Genomic DNA, 23,142 nt, shown 5'->3' with positions numbered 1-23,142 from the left:
GACTGTTTCCTTTTCTCATTTACTGCTCTAGGTTAAAGAAGGGTTTTGCTTTGCAGGATGGGATCCCAGTTAACACTTGAACTGGTGACTCTTGCAGTAAACAGAAAACCAAGAACACATTTGTTTGAACTGGGGCTTCTGCAAGGCACATCATGTGAATTTGCTATTACAGCAGTTGGCATTCAGAGAAGTAGTAAAACTACAGGGTCAAAAGTGATAAATATGGAGGGGGTGCCAGCTGGCCTTTCTTTGATGGTCATAGTCACGTATGGCCTTTATACCTGCTGGAGACACATCTTCACACAATGACACTACCCACTGTAGCATAGGTTAACATATGATATTTAAAGACATATTACCTTGCAGAGTCTTGTGTGTGGTCAAAGGAGTTTCAGAAGTCTCTCTCTCACAGGACTGATTGTTGCCCGGATGCACTATCCTTCAGAGGGTCTAGGGTTTATAAAAACTGGGCTGTACTTTCAAAGATGCACAAAATGCATTAATCTCAGTGCTAACTAATCCCTTATTTGATTTCACAAATGAATTCACACTATGAATCCTTTAGTTTGTTTTCAGTGGGATTACTAGTGGTCCTGTATTTAAGCTATTTAGGTAAACTATAATTTGTTGGCTCCTAATTTAGGGCATGTCCTCCCTTTGGGCTGATAGTAATTTTTTTCCATACTCTTTTCCCAAAATATTTTTGCTAGTATCCTAGAAGACTGTCTGGAGCTAATTTCTTAACTACCTTAAGTTGATACTTCACCTGTTTACAAGCAAACACAGGTAAATTACATACTATGCTCTACTTTTTATAGGACCTGATGGGTCGAAATGCTTACTTTTTTTTTCCCAGTTTTGGACTGCCTAGCATGTAGGCATCTTGTACTTTCAACACACCTTTGCTGGTCTTTGGAGATACTGGGAGCCACTATTTTTCTATGTGCTTTCTCTGTCCACTTTCCTTCCTGCACATTTGCTATGTGAGCACTGTGTTGTCACTCATTCACTTTCGTAGCACCTTACTGTCAAGTCCATTTTGAGTGATTTATGAGTGAATATTTGGATATTGCATTTTGCTGGGTTACAACTTAAGTGTCCCTAAATAATTAAGTGTGGCATAAATGACCCCAAAAGAATCAGTATGTATTTTAACATTTGGATTATATGCTGGTCACAGGAGCAGACCTACACAGGTATGTGGAGGAATGGGGTGTATTTGAATAGGTGCCTTTCTGATCATTCCCTATTACAGGCCACATTGGTTGATGGGAGAAGTTGTGCCTAGTACCTGGTGGCTCTATGCAGAAGCACTGAACAAAACAAGAGGGACCCTGAAAAGCAAATGCAACATAAGCAGCAACCAGGGGAAACACAGTGAAAACTGAACAAACTGCCCATGGGTTTAATAGGAAATAAGACTCACTCTAACTAATAAATATATATAGATACTCATTGGAGCAAACAGGATACCCTAAGGCAAAATCAGACAAAACGAAAGTTATTTTTATTTAGATCAAAATCACCATAAATAATCAACTTAATACAAAGCTACTTCTTTCTCCTATATTCATTTGCTACAAATGCTTATAATACGTTCAAGAAAATGCATTTAAAATGAAACATATGTAGAAGCAGACTACAGACACAATTACTAAAAAAGTAATTAATCATACAAACACACATACCTCACCATCATACCTGACCTTACTCACAAATCTCACACCATTAAAACCAAAAAATCCAAAAGGAGAACACAATGCTGAAGTCACATAAAAAATAAGGTTAATATAATTAAGCACATACTTCATAATACTGAATGAAGGCAGATGATATACACCAATATATATGGCAGATTAACTTCTCATACACTGGGCCAGTCTCTTCCATCAGTGGATCCATCAAAGGTTGTTTTTGGCTTTTCAGAACCTATCAGGGAGGTCTGGGTGGACTGAAGCTTCCCCATTAAACTTTCTTGAGTGTGTTTCCTGTCAGTATACTGATAGTCATAGGTTGCTGAGCCACAGCTTCCATCAGATATTTCATAATGTTCCATTAGTGCGCTCCAAAGGTGGCTCCAGCTTTGCGGACCCACCGAAACACGTCAGCGCAACGTGGAGACAGACGGATCACTCTTTGCATAACTATTATGTATAATCTAGATGGATAAAGGACTATCCGTTCCATAGTGTATGAGGAGTTAATCTGCCATATATGTTGGTGTATATCATGTGCCTTCATTAATTTGTTTTGTCTAATTTTGCCTTAGTATATCCTGGTTGCGCCAATGAGTCTGCTTTCCTAGTAAAACCATAGGCGGTTTGTCACAGTTTTCTCTGTGCAGAGGCACTACAGGATGACCATCTAAAGGGCACATTAGGGACTCTGTTGAGTAGTAATTTGAAAACAAATGGGGCACACTGAACACCAAGGCAAGTAAATAGGGGCAAGTTAAGGCAATAGTGTGGGTAAAAGCATGGACAGAATATATATCACCAGCATGAAAATGAAGAGGGCTGGAGGATGATCTCAAAAGGGCTGGAGCATGACATAACTAAAGAAAACGAATGGACCTGGTAGCAGTAAGAAAGAAATTGGGTGACACCTGAGATATATTAGATAAACCAGCATAGCACATACACAAAGACTATATCCAGAAAGGGAGATGCTTAGTTGGCTGCTCAAGAGGGAGCAGGTGCTGACGCTGATACAAGGACTCAAAGAACAGAATGGTGCAGTGAAACACACATCTTGCATAGGTAATTAGCTGACTTCTACAAATTGAAAGACTGAATGATATGCTTTGAGACACAGCGATGCCGACGGGGAAGCAATACCATAAACTGGAGGCCCTCTTGACTAAGAAACGCATATTGTCGCCAATTACCTCTCTACAGTCAGTGAAAACACCAGAAGAGGTTGGCTGCCCTGCAGATTTCTGCCACACATTTGTTCCAAAAGTGGCACACAAACCTCTGCATTAAATCTGACTAACTTAAAAAAGAATTATATGAAGAAAAGGCCAGGGCACACCGAAGAAAGTTCTGGGTGGTTGATCCAAGTGGTCATTCAATCAGAGTTGGAGTCCAAAGAACAAACGAAACTGCACATTTATTAACGGATGAGAAGGTGTGGTCGATATTCAGGTCCAAGACCACATGTGTCACAAACAATCCAAAATACAGCCAGCAGCCGTCACGTGTTTTGTCTCATAGACTTTGCCAAGGCTGTGGAATAGATAGATAATGTATACATATTGGTATAATTGGACATAGACATATTGAAAATCTGACACACAATCTCTAGTGAAACTAGAGACTAGAACATATACCCAGGTGTGACTGTACACCCGGCATGAACAAATAATAGTACACGGGATGTGCACCGTATGTGAACAGCAAAGTACACAAGCATCGTGTACAGTACGTGAGACCAAAAGAAGGTGCAGTTGCGCTCCAAAACCAAGAAACCTAATACCGTGTAATGAGGATGCACAGATGTGGAAACGGGCAAGTGACCAGTCCCGCAAGCAGCCCATGTATAGAAGAGACACCCGAAGGTCGGTGAGCAATTTTATAACCCAGGGAGCCATAGAATGTAGAAAAGTCTGAAAAGTCCAGACAAATGGAGAAACATGTCCCTTAAGATATGCGAAGATAAGATAGTAGGACAAAGGAGAGTTCCGTAAAAGGCGTGCCTGATTTTCAGTCTCCAAGATGCTCAAATGACATCCAGAAATAGAAGCTTAAAAACCTCCCAAAAACCCAGACCCAAGTCAGAGGCTTCCTTGGTCTTACAGGTTACTACAGAAGGTTTGTCAAAAGCTATAACTGAGGAGAGTCAGAAAGCCTTTGACACCCTGAAAGAGTTGCTGTGCACAGCACCTGTACTCAAGGCACCTGATTTCAACATGGAGTTTGTGGTAAAAAACAAATGCTTCAGAAACATGGGATTGTGGCAGTCTTATCACAGTAAATGGTGAGGGTCAGGATCAACCATTTTCCCTCATCAGCAGGTAACTACTCCCCAGAGAGAAACATTGGAATTCCACAAAGACGTCTTTGCTGTGGTTTGGCCACTGAAGAAATGGAAACCCTACTTGTTTGGGATTCACTTCAGTGTTCAAACTGGCCACAGGTCGCTAAAATGGCATAGGCAGATGACAGTGGGAACCCCCAAACTCAGGAGGCGGTCCATCTCCCTACAAGGTATGGACTTTACAAAGGAGCACAGACATGGGACGGACCATGCCAATGCAGGTGGCCTTTCCAGGTTCTTCTGCTTAGATGATGAGAACTCCCAAGGGAATAGCTCCTCACTTTTCATCAGCGGGGGGGGGGCTGTAAGAAAATGACCTTTTGCATGATCATCCGGGTTTATTGAACTGAGGCTGCTGTTTTGTTTTTTACTTTGTGCACTGGGACTATGCTAATCAGGCCCCAGTGCACGTGATCCAACACCTAAAACAAGATGAAATGGACTATACTCCTAATTAGTATATTTAACTTACCTGTACGTCCCTAGAATATGAATATGTTACAAAGAGTACCCAGGGCCTGGAAGTTAAATGCCACTAGTGGACGGCAGCACATATTATGCGCACATAACAGCACGAAGGTTCGCTAGTATGTTATCTGTGCATTACAGTCCTATGTCCCGAGTCGCGTACAAATTAAAGTTGTAGTCAGTGTTTGAAATGGAAAAATAGAAGTGCAGGTACTCTCCCATGAAAAGTATTATGTTTTTCATGAGAAGCGTGGATACTTTCCCCTCTCGAAATGAAAAAGTGCCGGTACTCTGTACCGCCCCATTTAAAGCACTGGTTGTAGTTATAGCTAAGCAGCCTGTTCTGTAAATTAGAGAGGGGTAGGGTGTGACGGTTAATCTATACCAAACAGCCATCTACTTCAGGCTCTCACAAAACCCTTTCCCTGTTAGCTCCCACTCTGCTCCTAACGGTGTGCACCGCCTTAAACCCCACACTGGCTGGATGCCACCGCAGTGTGCAACAGCCTGGTCCCTTCAGTGTCTCACTCCTCTAATCCTAACGTCTCCGCTGGCCCTGTCAGTCATGATCAAAGCCTGCTGCCGGAAAGTAAAGTGCCCCAACTCCTATCAGCTGGAAAAGGGAGGTTAACTCTCGGACACTGCCTCGTTCACGTGGTGCTACCCTGCCTTGCTGGTTTAGCCTTTGTCGGCAAGCAGAGCTCCTCGTGGGAGCATTTCTATAGGCACTCCATTAGCCACGGGCACACACAGGTAACAGAAGGTGCTACTTTACAGAAATGTACACTGACAGCCGCCGGCCCACGCACAACGGGTCCGTAGATTCCGCTACCAAGGAGATCATTTCCGGGGCACTGCCGGACAGTCTTGTTCCGGAGCAGAGAATCAACGACTTCCGGTGTAACAGAAGTAATGGTTTTAATGGGGATGGGCGGGCCATCTTCTTTCGAGGCGGGACATTTTTTAACCAATGGTAGGAGTTACTGGGGAGCACAGCCACAAAGACCCTGCTGGAACCGCCCCTTAACATGTCAATCAGTTTAAAAACCTGCTTTCTGATTACCTCCCCTCGCCTTCGTCTATAGAAGTTGGGTAGACTCGGAGGTAGAGACAGTCATTGGTTGGGATCTTCTTTCGGGAGGTAAGGTCTGCGTTCCGACAACCTCCTAGTTGATTTAGGAGGCTAGACGTCCTGGGTTAAAGTGAGGGTTTGACAGAGGCCTGCGAAGAGGCAGGAGAACTGGGGTCAAGTCAGTGTCAGCTTCTGTCATCTGGTTGAAACAATGTTGCACGCTAGGGTGATACAGTTGAGGAAAACTCGGTCTCCATATCATTTTAATTTTGCCCTTTTTATATTTGCCACTAGGAAAGAGAGTGAATATAGATAATGCTCGTGAGTATTTTGACACACACACCAATAAATGCTTAATTCTTGAGATGCAGTGCACTACTGAGTTTTAAGCATCTGAGTTGCTTCTCTCTCCAAGTGTTGCTTAAGGTTAGGTCCTCTGTGACAGAAGACAGTGTATTAGGGACATAGGGATGTACCTCTATATTGTCCTAGCTATGCATACTATTATGCAGTCAAATTTAATTGGTTGCATCACTAAAGAACCTGGTGGAGCCCAAGTGATCAGAACTTGGACTACAAGGGCTCACGTGGTTCATGAGTGTGGTGACTTCTCCGTGTTAGGTTCCCAGCACTATAATCTATTGTTTCCATAAGCCCTCTATCTACATTTGTATAGTTACAACAATATTGTAGCAGAATCGGTTCTGGGGGTCAGTAGGCTAATGCATGCACTGCAGGGACCTATGTGTGACCTCATTGTCACTGGCTCAAATCCCCATTTGTCCACTAATCCTTTCATCTTTTCAAGATTGATAAAAATGAGTACCATTGAGGTATGTAACAATAAACATCAGTTATTGAGCTCCAAGATGCCCGTCAGAGTGAAAATGCGTTGCAAATACCTATAATGTGTTAAGCTGTAAGCATTATTTGTTGTGTTCAGTTGTTCTGCATATTTATGTGTTTCAAATGTTTATTTTTCAAATTGTATAGCACAACACACTGCTGTCTGCTGCCTCAGAATGTTCATTGAATGGTTCTAAAGAACATGGCTTTGATGTGGGGACTCTTGGGCTTCTCTCGTGAAGTGGAGATGCTGGTCTAGTTTATTAAGTCCTATCTTGGTGATGTGGGAAATCTTTATTGTTATAAAGTTCCCGGAACAGCTACATTATTAGTGATGCCTTGCTGTGTTTTGGAAAAGGAATAAACAGGCATTTTATTATACCAAAAATAGTTAATGTGATTCAGTTTAATTTGCATATAGTTGGATTAGAAGGGTCCTTAGTTTATAGTCTAATACCTATAATGGGCGTCTTGGTGATGGAACTGCCACTATAGCTCACAATGAAAAGAGACAAACTTTACATATGGCTACATACACTGACAGATGGCAAGTTTCCAACCCGAAAGCCAGAACCCTAAAACTCTAAACATCCAAGTACCAAACTAGGTAATCAACTGTGTAATTCCCAGCTCATTCGCAGTGGAAGTGATAACTGAAGAGGGCGCATTGTACCTCAGACTAAGGGCCTGATTCTAACTTTGGAGGACGGTGTTAAACCGTCCCAAAAGTGGCGGATATACCACCTACCGTATTACGAGTCCATTATATCCTATGGAACTCGTAATACGGTAGGTGGTATATCCGCCACTTTTGGGACGGTTTAACACCGTCCTCCAAAGTTAGAATCAGGCCCTAAGTCCTTAAGCCCCATTTTGATGAAAACCGACAACCAAATCTGTGGTGAAAAATTTTTTCCATCTCTGTTTTTAAAAGGATGAGCATTAATTATATTCATAAGAGACCTTCAAGTGCAGTTTCTCCTAATTCACTCATGCAAGATCATATCAACGAGTGAAAGGTCGTTACAGCTATTTTCAGAGATTTTTATGGAGAGTCTAGGCTTCCTGAAGAGTAATGTTCTCATTATTAAAGTGCTGTCTAGGAATCCACGTTTAGCTATAAAGCTGAGGGGATATACCCATAGCACTAAGAAGGAAGTTTCCAAGGAGTCATTGATTGTGTGAAGAAAGGTTAAGCCTCCTGATGTGTGGCCACTGTGCTAGTAGTTATTAGACCCAATTGTCAGATTAAATGACCCTTTCATGTGTGGTGTCAGTCTGTTACCACATGGCATCCTTATATTGATATCTGCTGTTTTCCAGTGCGTAGTAATTACTCATAGCGGCTATTCTTTCAAATATGATTTTATGTTTGGGATTAGTGTTTAAGAGGTCAATTCATTTCGTGATTTTGCTGGAAAGAAATCCTACTTTTAAACAAGGGAAACATACGTGGTATTGAGCATCTGGAACAATCGGTTAGTAGTGAAAGGGTCTGACCCAAGGAAGATTTGTTTCATGGGATTGAGGCCAATCAGTGAACAAGGATCAGGGATCGAAAAATCATAAAAATGTTACTAGACCTGCAGGTTGAGTGACTTAAATCATCTACTCATCCTAACTGTAATGTACTGGACTAGTGAACGGGTCTCAAATTGTGTGATCCTAGCAAATAGTTTAGAGTTTCCTTTTTCTACCTTATCACATATGATTGCACCATCAAATATGTGAGCTCAGCATTTTAGCAGTACAAAAACCTCTTTTGTTTGATTAAGTAGACTAAAGTTTGCTGCATGCATCACAAGAATCTAGCCACATACCCATGACGTTTAGCCCACATAACCTAGGACTTCTTTTAGTTTACTAACAACATTGCCATCAGGGCAAGCATGATTCTCAGTTCGTTTAAACACTCTATTTTAATAAATATTTTACTAAATGATGTGGTAACATATTGTCATCTACACACAGTAACTTTCCAAGAAATGTCTAAAAACCTCTCCACTAACTTGCAGCTTTACTGATAAAGCTATATAGTGTATTAACAATCTTTGAAAATCGATTTTCAGAAAACCTATCCTTTGCACATCAACACATAAAGTGTTTTTGTTTTCATCCTATTAAAATATTTTTGTCATCACATAGAAATATAAAAAAGGGCTTTCACAACTACTGAAATATATTTCTAAATGTTTGCACAGTTGACTTAGTCATTGAAATGTTGTGTGTTAGAAAAAAGCTTGACACCCTATACCTTTTTATTTTACATCCTAAGCAGCAGGTCACACTTCCCCTTACAAAGTCCTGGAACTCTACAGTCAGAAGGAAAATGAATTGTAAGAAAAACTGACCTCTGTCTGTGAACAGAGAGCAAATGTGACATAAGAACAAGATTTAAAGGCATCTTTTATTGCCCCTCCACTTTTTAGCTGAACAGAACACCTGTTCAGTGTCCACTCGCCAGAAGGGACGAGTAAGTATTAGAAATAGCTCGACCTGATCAAATAAGACTTGCCAATGCGAGTGGTCATGTGGGGTTTTCTAGCCCTGAGGATCATTTGATCTTCATTTTAACTGCAGTGTTTAAGCGGCACAAGAGGCACAAGTATGAGTTCAGTTGATTAAGGATGGGCATCAGTAAGGTGCCCAAGGTAGAATGTTTTAATCCTGTGTGTACTGAGTTTTAAGCATCTGAGTTGCTTCTCTTTCCAAGTGTTGCGTAAGGTTAGGTCCTCTGTGACAGAAGACAGTGTATTAGGGACATAGGGATGTACCTCTATACTGTCCTAGCTATGCATACTATTATGCAGTCAAATTTAATTGGTTGTATCACTAAAGAACCTGGTGGAGCCCAAGTGATCAGAACTTGGACTACAAGGGCTCACGTGGTTCATGAGTGTGGTGACTTATCCGTGTTAGGTTCCCAGCACTATAACCTATTGTTTCCATAAGTCCTCTATCTACATTTGTATAGTTACAACAATATTGTAGCAGAATCGGTTCTGGCGGCTCAGTAGGCTAATGAATGGACTGTTTACAAGGTATGGGTGAGTCAGGCCTTGAAAAATCTACTAATGCAAAAACAGATGATGGACGGAATGCAGAACAAACCAAACATTCACCCCGAGTCACAGATCTGGGTTTAATCCATCTGTTTTTTTGCTTGCCATGCCATTCCAGTTTAGACCCAGCCACATGCAAATCAGTTTGTTGCATTGTTCAGCACTCCGTCCATCATCCTTTTGTGTTGCTAAAGTTGCCCTAAGTTGGAAGGGTATGGCCAGACGTGGGTCCTGTGCTCACTGTCCCACTGGGTTCAAGCTAGCCTGGCTGATGAAGGGTGATACCCTGAAACCGGTCCTAGGATGCTTGTTTCTGGTCCAGGGAGGACCTGGCTTGGCAGTTTGGGCTCGACTGTTCCCATGAGGAACAGGATCAAAACTAAGTTGCATATAGCTGGGTCCAAACTGGAGTGACGTGGTGAGCAAAAGAACAATGGATTAAACCCAGATCTGTGAGTGGGGGTGAGTGTTTGCATTGTTCAGCACTCCGTCCATCATCTTTTTGTGTTGCTATAGTTGCCCTAAGTGGGAAGGGTATGACCAGACATGGGTCCCATGCTCACTGTGCCACTGCATTCAAGCTAGCCTGTCTGATGAAGGGTGAAACCCTAAAACCTTTCCAAGGATGCTTGTTTCCGGCCCAGGGAGGACCTGGCTTGGCACTTTGGGCTGGACTGTTCCCATGAGGAACAGGGTCAAGACTGATTTGCATATGGCTGGGTCCAAACTGGAGTGGCATGGTGAGCAAAAGAACAATGGATTAAACCCAGATCTGTAACTGGGGGTGAGTATTTGCATTGTTCAGCACCCTGTCCATTTTGTGTTGCAAAATCTACTAACCCACTCGCTATGGCGAGTCATATTTTATTAGGTCGAGATATTTTTACACCCTACTTGCCCCTTTAGGCAAGTTGACAAAGAACATGTGCCCGTTCCGCTTCTTATGGCTCCTTGCGTTTGATAATCGGCGTCTCCGACTTTTATGCAACCTTAAGCCTTGAGAAAGCCCCGGCTTATAATGCCAGAGGGGGCGAAACACGTGTTGGCTGTTTCTTTTTTCTCGTGTCAGTACTTTGGATGTTGCCTTCGCTAAAGGAAATTAAGTGACTTTCTTTGAACTCTTGGAAGTAAAATGTTTGAATAGCAATGCAATAAACCTTGAATTTGACAACCCCAAGAATTTGTTGAGTGGGACTTTACCTTTTTCCTGCATTGCCGACAAAGAACATGTGTTTTTGTTCAGTCAGAAAGTGAAGGAGCAAAAAAGATGCCTTTAAATCTTGTTCTCATCCCATTTGCTCTGTGTTGAGAGATAGAGGTCAAACGTCAGTTTGTCTTACAATTACGTTTCCTTCTGACTGCAGAGTTGCAGGAATTTGTACAGTGAACTGTCTGACCTGCATGTGGAAAGAGTGTGAAATGAAAGGCTATAAGGTGTCAGGTTTTTCCTAACACACAACATTTAAATAACTAAGTCAACTGTATAAACATTTCAAAATATATTTCAGTTCTTGTGAAAGCCCATTGTTTGTACTTCTGTGTGATTGAAACATTTTTTAATAGGACGAAAACAAATCACAACACTTTACTTGGTGATGTGCAAAGAATAAATGTTTTCTGAAACCCAATTTTCATAGACTGTTAATACATTATATAGTTTTATCAGTAAAACTGCAAGTTAGTGGGAAGGATTTTGGACATTTCTTGGAAATTTACTGTCTGTAAATGACAGTGTGAGACCACAGCATGCTTTAGTAATATATTTATTAAAAGTGAGTGATTAAACATAAACTGAGAAACACTCCTGCCCTGATAGCAATGCTATTAGTAAACTAAGAATCAAGTCATGTTCCCTCTATGGGTGTGCTAGATTCTTTTTCTACATGGAGCAAACGTTTAGTCTCTTTAATCAAACAAGTTATTTTGTACATCAGAAATGCTGCGCTCAATTATTTTAGCAGGAAGGAGTACTTCCCAAATTATATAGCCAAGGGCAAGGGGGTACAATTTACTTCTCTTGTATTGGACCAATATCTCAACACTAATGGGATAGAAGACAAGGAATGAAACTATGTATACCCCAATGTCCGTATGGGTTTCTTTCTCTTATTATTGATGTTTGAAAAGCATGTGATACTATCTGGTCAATCCCCTGAATACAATATTTTTATAAGAAGTAATCATCAAGTCGTTATCATATAATCTTTCTGTGTTATAAGAATGTCTGACGAGGTGCTTGCGTAAAAAAACACCCAAAAAGCTTTTCTTTTAACAATGCTGTGTGTTCAAACTAGTCAGTTACATTAAAGCAGTTCCTTTGGAGAAAGGGAAGCTTGTAAGAAGGAAGACCTCTCTGACTTCTTGGATGGAAGCTTGCAAATGTAGCAAGGTATTACAAGCTATTACTATTCGACCTGAAGACTCTGAATGCTGTCGATAATCCAAAAATATAGACATTCCACTTTAACTTTACAGGCACAAAAAGGAATTCTTATGTTGTTAATCCTTCCCTTTCCATATGGAAAAACATATTTTTAATATATTGTGACCAGTATTTTTTTCTCAGAGAAAGAAGCAATTTCTGTGTAAATCATCTTCTCTTCATAAGAATTATATATACATATATATGTGTGTGTGTGTTCACTGGAGGCAGAGGAAACTTCCATAGTAATATCTTTCAGTTCTTTATGCAGTTCTCTGTTAAAAAATAGCTGCTTATCCATATAATCTCATGACACTCTAAAAAAGAAACTGGGGTGATACTCAGACAGCACAGCTGTTATCACCTCCACAGCTCTGAAGGCATTTCTATATAATACTTTTAATCCAATGATAACAATTGTTTCCAGGTTAGCTTTGAATGTTCTACTTTCTTGAGCATACCAGAAAGTGCCATATCAACTAGTTGAATTAACTATAAGTGTTAAAAATACACACTCAAATTTAGACAGCTGTTCTGTATTTGTGTTGATGCTTGAGGATGCAGGTCTTAGTGGATGATTGCGTTCATCAATATGTTTTCTTGAGGCCATAAAAGTAGATACCTGTGCGTAGCTTTTGTTTAGAAAATGTTATCGTAGGTTGTACGCATTGCCGCTAAATAGGGTTCCAGATGTTATCATCTCAGTTTTATATGAACGTTTTTGGCAGTCAAAAATAGCTATCCATTGTGTTCTCTAAACTTGGCAATTCCTTAATCTTGCAGCTGTAGCCCATAGTGTCCATTATCACTATCGCACCCCTTTTCATAGGACTTAATGGTTATAGCACTATCCTTCTTGAGAATTTGCACATTGTCTTTCTCCTGATAGGTCAAGGTATGGGTGATCAGGGTCCATATTTTATCAAAATGCCTGGCCTTATGAATCTCACTCTCTCAAAAGTAGCCACATTCTAACGTAATGTGTAGAGACAGAGTGATGTCCCAGTATAATTCAAATTTATTTAGTCTCAGACATTACTAATGACAATCTCTTATTCATGACCTCTAGTTCTTCAATCAGCAAAGTTCTAGAAAACAGACCGAAAAGGAACACTTTTTTGTATGTGTCACTGTTTGAGTGATTGGTGTACAGAAAAAGGTTCTTAAGTCTTTTTTACTCTATTTGATAAAATTTTATGCACACTGGTTTTTAGGGTCGAGCCTGCGAGTGCATGCATTTTGCTCACACCACCCCAATCCATCCCACTCCAATACAATCCACTTTAATACACCCCACTCCAATCCAGTTCACATTAGTCCACCCTACTCCAATCCAATACACCTTAATCTATCCCACTCCAGTCCAGTCCACCCCTCACCACCTTAATCTACCCCACTACAGTCCAATCCACCCCTCTCCAATTAAATACAATCCACCTAACCCCTACCCCTGCTCCCCCTGCTGCTCTTACACCTTCTTAGCTCTTCTGCTAGTGCTGCATCCTGTTGGTATCCCTTTCTGCTGTAGCACTGTCGTCCTTTCTCCTGTATTGCTTGTCTCTCTGGTCGTGTATTACGTGTCTTCCTTGTTTTGTCCTGTTTATTCCCTCATTGCACTGTCCATGTTTTTCGGGTTTTATAGTGCTTGTCTTGCCCTATCTTGTTGTAGCACTGTCCTTGTTTGTCTGGTACTGTAGTCCCTGTCTTCCTCGTTTTGCCCAGTTTCATTGCTGCTCTGTGTTTTCAACGTCTGCCCCTTGAAGTGTTGCTGGCCCCTGCTGCCTTTTTCCTGCTGTTTCCCTCTCCACCTCCCACCGCACCCTGTTCTCCCCAGGACCTGCTTAATGGTGGGCGATGTGTGCTTGCGCAGCGGGTGCGCCAAAGGCAAGCCCGTCTGCGCCTGGACCGCACCCAGCGCCACAACCTCTGGACCTACAGCCCGCTGCCACTACACCCCGATGAGATCCATCACTGAAGACCGAAGACCCCAAACACAGACTGCAGCCTCTCCTCACCTCTGTCCACAAAAGGCCCCTTCGTCTGCCACAACTGCTGCTTGTCCTGCAACATAGGAACCACCACTACCCCCACACAGAGGACCCCTAGCCACAAATTGCAACTCCACTGTGCCCACTCAATGTCCGATCGTTCTGCAAACTCCCCATAGAGCTCTGGGACACCATCACCACCCTCTCTCCTGACCTAATGTTTACCACAGAAACCTGGCTCACCCCTGCATCTACTCCAGACACCGCCACCGGAACTCCCCCAACAGACACTGCATAGGCATCACTATTATACATAAGGACTCACTCCACTGCACCGCTTTGGATGACGACACCACACTGATCATGGAACACCTCAACTTCCAGGTCAAACCGGACGCCAACACCACCATAAGAGGAACCCTCGCCTATATACCTCTGGGCCATTGCCCCAAGTTCTGCAGTGCCATACCGGGCCTCAAAGCAAGCCACATGGTTCACCCCAGAGCTCCGGACTCTCAAACAACATTGCAAAGAGACACTGGCACTCTGTTAGAAATGGGGTCTTTGGTTGGCAGTCAGGTTACCCCCTGTCCAAGCAATGACCTTCACTCTAGTCCGGGTAAGTCGCACACAATCCAAATTATCCTGTGCCCACCCTCTGGTAGCTTGGCACTGAGCAGTCAGGCTTAACTTAGAAGGCAATGTGTAAAGTATTTGTGCAATAAATCATACAATAACATTATATAGCACCATAAAAATACACCACACAGTGTTTAGAGAAATATATAATATTTATCTGGATAAATGCAGGTCAAAACTATGAAAAGGCAGTAAGTAAATGTTGAGATATCACTGGAAAGTGATATAAAGTGTATTAAGTCTTTTTTAAAAGCAAACAGTCTCTTTCAAGCACAAAGTACCTGGTTTGCGTGAAAAATCTCCGCAAAGAACCGCAGAGGAGGAGAAGCGTGGAAACAAACGGGATGTGCGTCGATTTCTCATGCCGCACACGCGATGCGTCATTTTAGTTATCACGCAGGGACGGCTGGGCGTCTATTTCCGGCTCTCGGTTGTAGATCCTCTTTGGGTTGCGGGGTTTTCAAATGCCCCAGCGACGGTAGGTGGATTTCCTGCGCTGGCAGGACGAAGTCACAGGAGCTGCGTCGATCCGGTGGGCATGGCGTCAAATTTTCTACTACACAGCAGGCGATGCGTCGATTCCTCTCTGGAAGTCGGGCTGCGTCGTTCCGGGTCGGCTGGGTGTCGATCCAGTGGGCCGTGTGTCGAAGTTCCGGTTGCTACACTGGCGCTGCGTCGATCTTCTCATTGTGAAGTCAGGCTGCGTCGTTCCGGTTCGACGTGCAGTGAAATTTTCACTGCGGTGCAAGCTGTGCGTCGTTTCTGGCACGCTGTAGAGATTAAGGGCCTGATTCTAACTTTGGAGGACGGTGTTAAACCGTCCCAAAAGTGGCGGATATACCACCTACCGTATTACGAGTCCATTATATCCTATGGAACTCGTAATACGGTAGGTGGTATATCCGCCACTTTTGGGACGGTTTAACACCGTCCTCCAAAGTTAGAATCAGGCCCTAAGTCTTTTTGGTCCTGAGACTTCAGGGAACAGGAGGCAAGCTCTATCCAAGCCCTTGGAGAGCACTTCTTCACCTCAGCAAGAGAGCAGCAGGGCAACAGCAAGGCAGCAGTCTTTCACAGAAAGCAGTCAGATGAGTCTTTTAGGCAGCCAGGCAGTTCTTCTTCGCAGGATGCAGGTTCTGGTTACAGGTTTCTTCTCCAGGAAGTGTCTCAGTTGGAAGGGGCAGAGGCCCTGTTTATATACCCAAATGTGCCTTTGAACTGGGGGAGATTTCAAAGAGTGGCTTAGAAGTACACCAGGTCCCCTTTCAGTTCAATCCTGTCTGCCAGGGTCCCAGTAGGGAGTATGGCAGTCCTTTGTTTGAGAGCAGGCCCTCCACGCTCCTCTCCGAGGAAGACCCATTCAAAATGCAGATGTATGCAAGCGAGGCTGAGTATCCTGTGTTTGGGGTGTGTCTGAGTGAATGCACAAGAAGCTGTCAACTAAACCCAGCCAGACGTGGATTGTAAGGCACAGAAGGATTTAAGTGCAGAGAAATGCTCACCTTCTAAAAGTGGCATTTCTAAAATAGTAATATTAAATCCAACTTCACCAGTCAGCAGGATTTTATATCACCATTCTGGCCATACTAAATATGACCTTCCTACTCCTTTCAGATCAGCAGCTACCACTCAAACAATGTTTGAGGGCAGCCCCAATGCTAGCCTATGAAGGGAGCAGGCCTCACAGCAGTGTAAAAACAGATTTAGGAGTTTTACACTACCAGGACATGCAAACTACATAAGTACATGTCCTGCCTTTTGCCTACACATCACCCTGCCCTGTGGGTTACCTAGGGAATAACTTAGTGGTGTCTTATATGTAGAAAAAGGGGAGTTTTAGGCTTGGTAAGTATTTTCAAATGCCAAGCCGAGGTGGCAGTGAAACTGCACACACAGGCCTTGCAATGGCAGGCCCAAGACAAGGTTAAGGGGCTACTTAAGTGGCTGGCACAGTCAGTGCTGCAGGCCCATACTAGTAGCACTTAATCTACAGGCCCTGGGCACATATAGTGCACTCTACTAGGGGCTTATGAGTAAATTAAATAGTCCAGTTGGGTATGATCCAATGTTACCATGTTTAAAGGGAGAGAGCATATGCACTTTAGCACTGGTTAGCAGTGGTAAAGTGTGCAGAGTCTTAAAACGGTATCTAAAAAGTGGAGGGAGGCAGGCAGAAAGTTAGGGGTGACCACCCCAAGGCTGTCCGGTCTAACACACTCCAACAAGACATCCACCAATCTCAACTTCTTTCGGCCACCCTCAAGGCATACCACCTCCGACTTGAGGAAACCAAGAAAGAAGCACTCACCACACTCATCAAAGCTAGCACCAACCATGCCAGAGAATGCTTCAACATCGTCGGAGAATTCTTCTGCCCCTCCGCCACAACAAACACTGTCCACCTCTCCCAAGCCCAAGCTGTCAGACTACTTCTGCCACAAAATCTCCAACATCTACAGCAACTTCGAGACCCAGCCCATTGACCGTGTGTAGGAAGTTGGTTCTGTATCTACTATCTCAAAGTGAGAGATAGTGTGCACAGAGTTCAAGGGTTTCCCTTAGAGGTTGATAGTGTCAAAATTAGATAATTCTAATTCTCTAGTTTGTGGTAGTGTGGTCGAGCAGTAGGCTTATCAGAGGGTAGTGTTAAGCATTTGTTGTACACACACTCAAAGATTTTACTCCTGGCCAATAGTTTTTATAAAGAAAAATATATTTTCTTAATTTATTTTAGAACCACAAGATTCAAGATTTGAGGTAAGTACATAAAATGCAAGGTACTTCACACAGGTAAGTAGAGAACTTTGATTTAAAACAGTAGTACACACAGTTTAGGTTAAAATGGCAATAAGCTATTTTAAAAGTGGACACAGTGCAAAAATCAACTGTTCTTGGGAGAGGTAAGTTTGGTTAGGTTTCTCAGGTAAGTAAAGCACTTACACAGTCAGTCTCCTTGGCATAGGCATCCCACCGTTGGGGGTTCAAGGCAACCCCAAAGTCACCGCACCAGCAACACAGGGCCGGTCAGGTGCAGAGGTCAAAGGAGGGCCCAAAACACATAGACTCCTATGAAGAACAGGGGTGCTCCAGTTCCGGTCTGCTGGCAGGTAAGTACCTGCGTCCTCAGGGAGCAGACCTGGGGGTTTTTGTAGAGCACTGGGGGACACACGCACACAAAACACCCCCACAGCGGCAGAGGGGCGGCCGGGTGCAGTGTACTAAGTAGGCGTTGGGTTTGCTGTAGAAAGCAATGGAGGGACCCGGGGGTCACTTAGGCAATGCAGGCAAGGCACAGGGGATTCTCGGGCCAGCCACCGACTGGGCTAGGAAGAGGGCCGCCTGCTGGTCACTCCTGCACTGGAAGGTGGTTCCTCTTGGTTCTGGGGGCTGCGGGTGCAGTGCTTGGTCCAGGCGTTGGGTTCCTTGTTACCAGGCAGTCTCGGTCAGGGGGAGCCTGTGGATCCTCTCTGCGGTGTTAGTTCTCTGGAGCTCGAGCCGGGGCAACTGGTGCAAAGTGTGAAGTCTCACGCTTCCGGTGGGTAGAAAGAGTTCTTTGGAAGTTGTTAAAAGTTGCAAAGTTGTTGCTGTTTTTGAACAGTGCCGCTATTCTCGGAGTTTCTTGGTCCTTGGGGTTCAGGGCAGTCCTCTTAGTCCTCAGAAGTCGCTGGTCCCTTTTGGATGCGTCGCTGTGCAGGTTCTTTCTGTCTGGAGACAGGCCGGTAGGGCTGGGGCCAAGTGATTTGGTGTCTCTGTCATCTCTGCATGACTTTCTGGTCAGCAGTCCTTCTTCTTCTTTGTTGCAGAAATCTGATTTCCTGGGTTCAGGGTAGCCCCGAAATACTAAATGTAGGGGTCTTTTTAGGTCTGGGGGGCAGTAGCAAATGGCTACTGTCCTGGAGGGTGGCTACACCCTCTTTGTGCCTCCTCCCTGAGGGGAGGGTGCACATCCCTATTCCTATTGGGGGAATCCTCCAATCTCAAGATGGAGGATTTCTAAAGGCAGGAGTCACCTCAGCTCAGGGCACCTTAGGGGCTGTCCTGACTGGTGGGTGGCTCCTCCTTGTTTTCCTCATTATCTCCTCCAGCCTTGCCGCCAAAAGTGGGTGAAGTGGCCGGAGGGGTGGGCATCTCCACTAGCTGGGTTGCCCCAGGGTGCTGTAACAAAAGGCATGAGCCTTTGAGGCTCACCACCAGGTGTAACAGTTCCTGCAGGGGGAGGTGAGAAGCACCTCCACCCATTACAGGCTTTGTTCCTGGCCACAGAGTGACAAAGGCACTCACCCCATGTGGCCAGAAACTCGTCTGGTTGTGGCAGGCTGGCAGAAACTGGTCAGCCTAGCACTGGAAGTCAGACTGGTATTCAGGGGGCATCTCTAAGATGCCCTCTGGGTGTATTTTTTACAATAAATCCCACACCGGATGTCTAGTTTCCAGAAATGACTGGATTTGGTAGGTTTCCCTATAAGGCCGCGATGCCCAGGACCAAAAACACAGGTGCCTGCCTTACAAAACCAGTTTGTTTTGTGATAGATAATTTTGATGCCTCCACAATACGATTTGAGCGGTAGAATTTGGGGCTGAACTAAATTGGGGAGCTCCAATGAGAGCACTCTCTCTGTGCTTGCCTCCGCATGCACCTGCTCTCTGGGTTTGGCTAACCCGCTATTGTCCCACTGCACAGTCTGTTCTTGTGAAGGGACAGCAGGACTGTCCTTATCACCTCCCTCATAATCAACGAAAGAGGAGCTATCGAATGGGACTCCTCTGACTGAAAAATCACTGCCAGAGTCTGCGCCATTGTCCTATCCCTCAGAAGCTGTCTCAGTATCTGCTGTCATAGTCTCTGATCCTACGTCAGAGCTGTCCTCTATAACCTGAGTGAGGGCTTGAGCAGCATTTATCCAACAAGATGCCATCTCTGCTACTGACTAAATTGTTGCTCTAAAACACTAGCCTACGTATACAGTCACAGAATTGCTGGTGGGTGTGTGTGTGATACGTGCAACAGTAGAGGTCACCTTACCTTCGCTTCTTCCCTCAATCAGCACGTTCTTTCAAGACACTCAAAAAAAAGAAACACTATTACTTCACCTTGTCACATACCAATCGTCATAGTCTTTAGCGCCTCTAGTGCCCAATCCAACAATCATTATTGGTGCTCCCACTCCCATTACCCCCACCTCCGATTCCCTCACTACCACCCAACAAAAGTGCCCTTCATCTCTCCATAGCCCCCCGCATATATATATTTCATTTGTATAATAGCACAGGTAATGGCTGACTTTACTAATGTACTCACCTATTTGCATAAAATACAGATTTGATCTTTGCAGTAGGTGTAGAAACCTTCTGCGCTACTTTATGGCATCAAAACTGCCACTAGACAAAAGTCAGATCCTTTTGTAGCAGAAATATAATCACAAGACTTACTTGACTTTTTTATTGCTGCCTAAAAGCTACAGTTGAAACGCGTCAGTTGAAGTATGTGCATTGCTTTGAAGACACAAGCTGCAACTGCAAGACACTTGGTGGTGTGTGTGTGTGTATGTATATATATGTATGTATGTATATATATGTGTATGTAAATATTGATCACTTTTATATGTGGGTGTGGTTTTCCTGTTTCCTGGGGGCCGATCACAGCCCCAAGGGAAACCACACACACGTCGACAAAAGTAATTGCGATATATAATATATATATAATGAGAGAACTATAGGAAGTTCCAATTTAGGTGGAGAGCAGCTCCAGCAATGAGCACCCTGCAACTCCAGCGACACTCTGATTTGCTCACCTCAAATGTCTGCTTATCTAGCAAAGTTTTTAAGCATAGGATCAGCACAGTGCTATCCACGCCGAGCTGGATAGTAACAAAGTCTTTTGCTATTTGTACGCAAATCTTTAAGCATAGGATTGACACAGTGTCATCCTCACCGAGCTGTAAAATGACATAAGCCCTTTACTACTCCAGGCACAGTATTACAGCTTTGGACTAGTCAAATACCGTCCAAGCCAACCTGGAATGAGTAAAGCAACCCTTGACACGTGTTCTGCTCTCATTAGAGCTCTTCAGAGGGGTTTAGCTTTGTCCAGACACAAGGGAGCACCCCCCACCCCCCAAGTAAAATCCCTGGTGTCTAGTGAGGGTTTTCTGGCCCATGGCCAGGAAACTGGTTCAGGAAGGCCTCTTTTGAAAGGGGAGAGTCTCCCCTTTCAAAAGAGGCCATCCCGAATGTCGGGAAGGCCGCTTGGGGCTGTTTATCCCCACTGGAGCATGGCCGCTTCCTGCTCCGATGGAGAAAATAGGTAATGACGTCACAAAGGGGCGGGGGAAGACACGAAAGATCTTCCGTGTATCCCGGAGTATTTTTAAATGAAAGCAAATCCTCTGGTGCGACGCACCTGAAGATTTTTTTTAACCCTCTCCCTGGTGTTGGCCACTGGTCGTGACCTGCACCAGGGAGGTAGTTGTTTCTTTGTGTAATTTCTGAAATGATGCTTAAACGCATGATCGTGCAGTACGCCCCACTACTATCCACCCCCAATCCAGTCCACTCCCCTCCTAAACCACCCCAATCTAATCTGCCTGACACCAGCTCGCTCCACACTACTCCAGTCCACCCCACTCAATCCACCCCATCGCATCCCAGTTCATCCCTCCTAATCCTGTCCTCCCTACCCACCCCAATCCTGTCCACCTCATCCCAGTTCAGTCCACCCCACCCCACTAAAATCCACCAGCTCCAATCTACCTGAATCCAATCCAACATGCCCACTGCAATTCAGTCCATCCCACCAAACCCCATTTCAAACTATCCCACTTCACCCCTATCCACTCCAGTCCACTACACTCTATCCCAATCCAATCCATGCCCCATCCCAGTTCAGTCCAATCCAGTCCATCCACTCCACCCTCTCTAGTCCACCACACCCCACTCAATCAAATCTACCCCACCGCAATTCAGTCCATCCAACTGCAGTCCACCACACCCAATCCACCCCACCCCAGTTTAAACTATCCAACTTCACTCCAATCCACAGCGCTGTACTCCAGTCCAATCCACCTCACTATCTGTCCACCACACCCCCACAAGTCCAGTCTACCACACCACAATCCAATACTCCTGACCCCAATACAATCCAACTCACCCCACTCTAGTCCAACCCACTCGAGTCCTACCCACCTTACTTCAATCCACATCAACCCACACCACTCCAAACTCCCACTCCAATCAAGTCACTGCCGTTCAGTCCAATCCACCTACACCACCTGAAGCCATCCCACTCCAGTACAATCTACTTTAACCCACCCCACTCCAGTCCACATTAATTTACCCTACCCCAGTCACATCCACCCCTCACCAAACCTTAGCCCACCCCACTTCTATATAATTCAGGCCACCCCACTTCACTCCGATCCACCCCACTCAGTCCAATGCAAACTGATTCACCCCAATCCAACCCATCCCACTGCAGTCCACCCCACTCCACCTCATTCTAATCTAATTCACCCCATGCCAACCCAGTCCAATCCACCCCACCCCATTTCAACCCACTCCACCCCATTCCAATCCATCCCACTCTACTCCAATCCACCCGACTCTACCCCAGTCCAGTCCACCCCATGCCAGTTCAGGTCACTGCGATCCGCTCCAGTCCATCCAGCCTATCCCACTCCACCTCACCCCAGTCCACCCCACTCCAATCCACCCCACCACACTGCTATCAAATAGATCCCACTGCAGCCCGCCCCAACCCCTTTCAAACTACCCCACTTCACTCCAATCGTACTCTATTCCAATCCACCCCACCTATCCCAGTTCAGTCCACCTCTCTCCAGTCCAATCCACCCCAAGCCATCCTACTCCAGTACAATCCACTTTATTCCACTGCACTCCAATCAAATCCAGTCCACATTAATCGCCCTGCTCCAGTCCAGTCTAACCTTACTCCAGTCCAATCTACCTCACTCCAAACCTTAATGGCCCCCACTCCAATCCACCCAACCCACCCTTTCCAAACCACTCCAGTCTACCTCACTCCACCCCACCCAATCCAATCCACCATACTCAGGCCACCCCACTCAATCAGTCCACCCCAACCGACCCACCCCACTGCAGTCCACCCCACTCTAATCCGCTCAGCCCCATCCCACTCCATTCTAAACCTAATCCGCCCCACCCCATTTCAGTCCGCTCCACCCCAATCCACCTCTTTCCAATCCACCCACTCTCCTCCAGTTCAGTCCACTGAAATCCAATCCATCCAGCTGATCCCACTCCAGTTCAGTCCACCCCACCCACTCCAATCCACCCCACCTCAGTGCAATCCACCCTCCTCCAATTCAGCAGCACACCCCACTCCAATCCAGTCCACCTCACCACATTCCAGTCCAGTCCACCCCACCACATTTGAAACTACCCCACTTAACTCCAGTCCAATTCAGCCCACTCTCTCCAACTCATTCACTTCAGTCCAATCCACCCCCCTCTACTTCAATCCACCCCACTCAAACCAATCCACCCCACTACCTCAATCCACTAAAACTCATTCCACCCCACCCCACTCTACAGACCTCTCTGCCATGGAACTCTACTCTACTCAACTCT

General features: G+C 44.8%; 1 protein-coding gene across 2 annotated transcripts in view; it reads left to right on the top strand.

Moving 5' to 3' along the window:
- The first annotated feature begins 5,524 nt into the window (after nt 1-5,524).
- Nucleotides 5,525-23,142, top strand: part of PRDM15 (PR/SET domain 15) — a 345,544-nt gene continuing 327,926 nt past the window's right edge. Inside the window, exon 1 of one of the 2 annotated variants that reach the window (XM_069202594.1) lies at nt 5,525-5,647. The gene's annotated coding sequence lies outside the window, so the exon portion shown is untranslated. The remainder of the gene's footprint in view (nt 5,648-23,142) is intronic. The other variant, XM_069202595.1, reaches the window with a different exon arrangement.

The sequence above is a fragment of the Pleurodeles waltl genome, chromosome 8 (assembly GCF_031143425.1).
Source record: "Pleurodeles waltl isolate 20211129_DDA chromosome 8, aPleWal1.hap1.20221129, whole genome shotgun sequence".
Lineage (NCBI taxonomy): Eukaryota > Metazoa > Chordata > Amphibia > Caudata > Salamandridae > Pleurodeles > Pleurodeles waltl.
The sequence above is the reverse complement of the archived record's forward strand: the minus strand, read 5'-3'. Positions and strand labels throughout refer to the sequence as shown.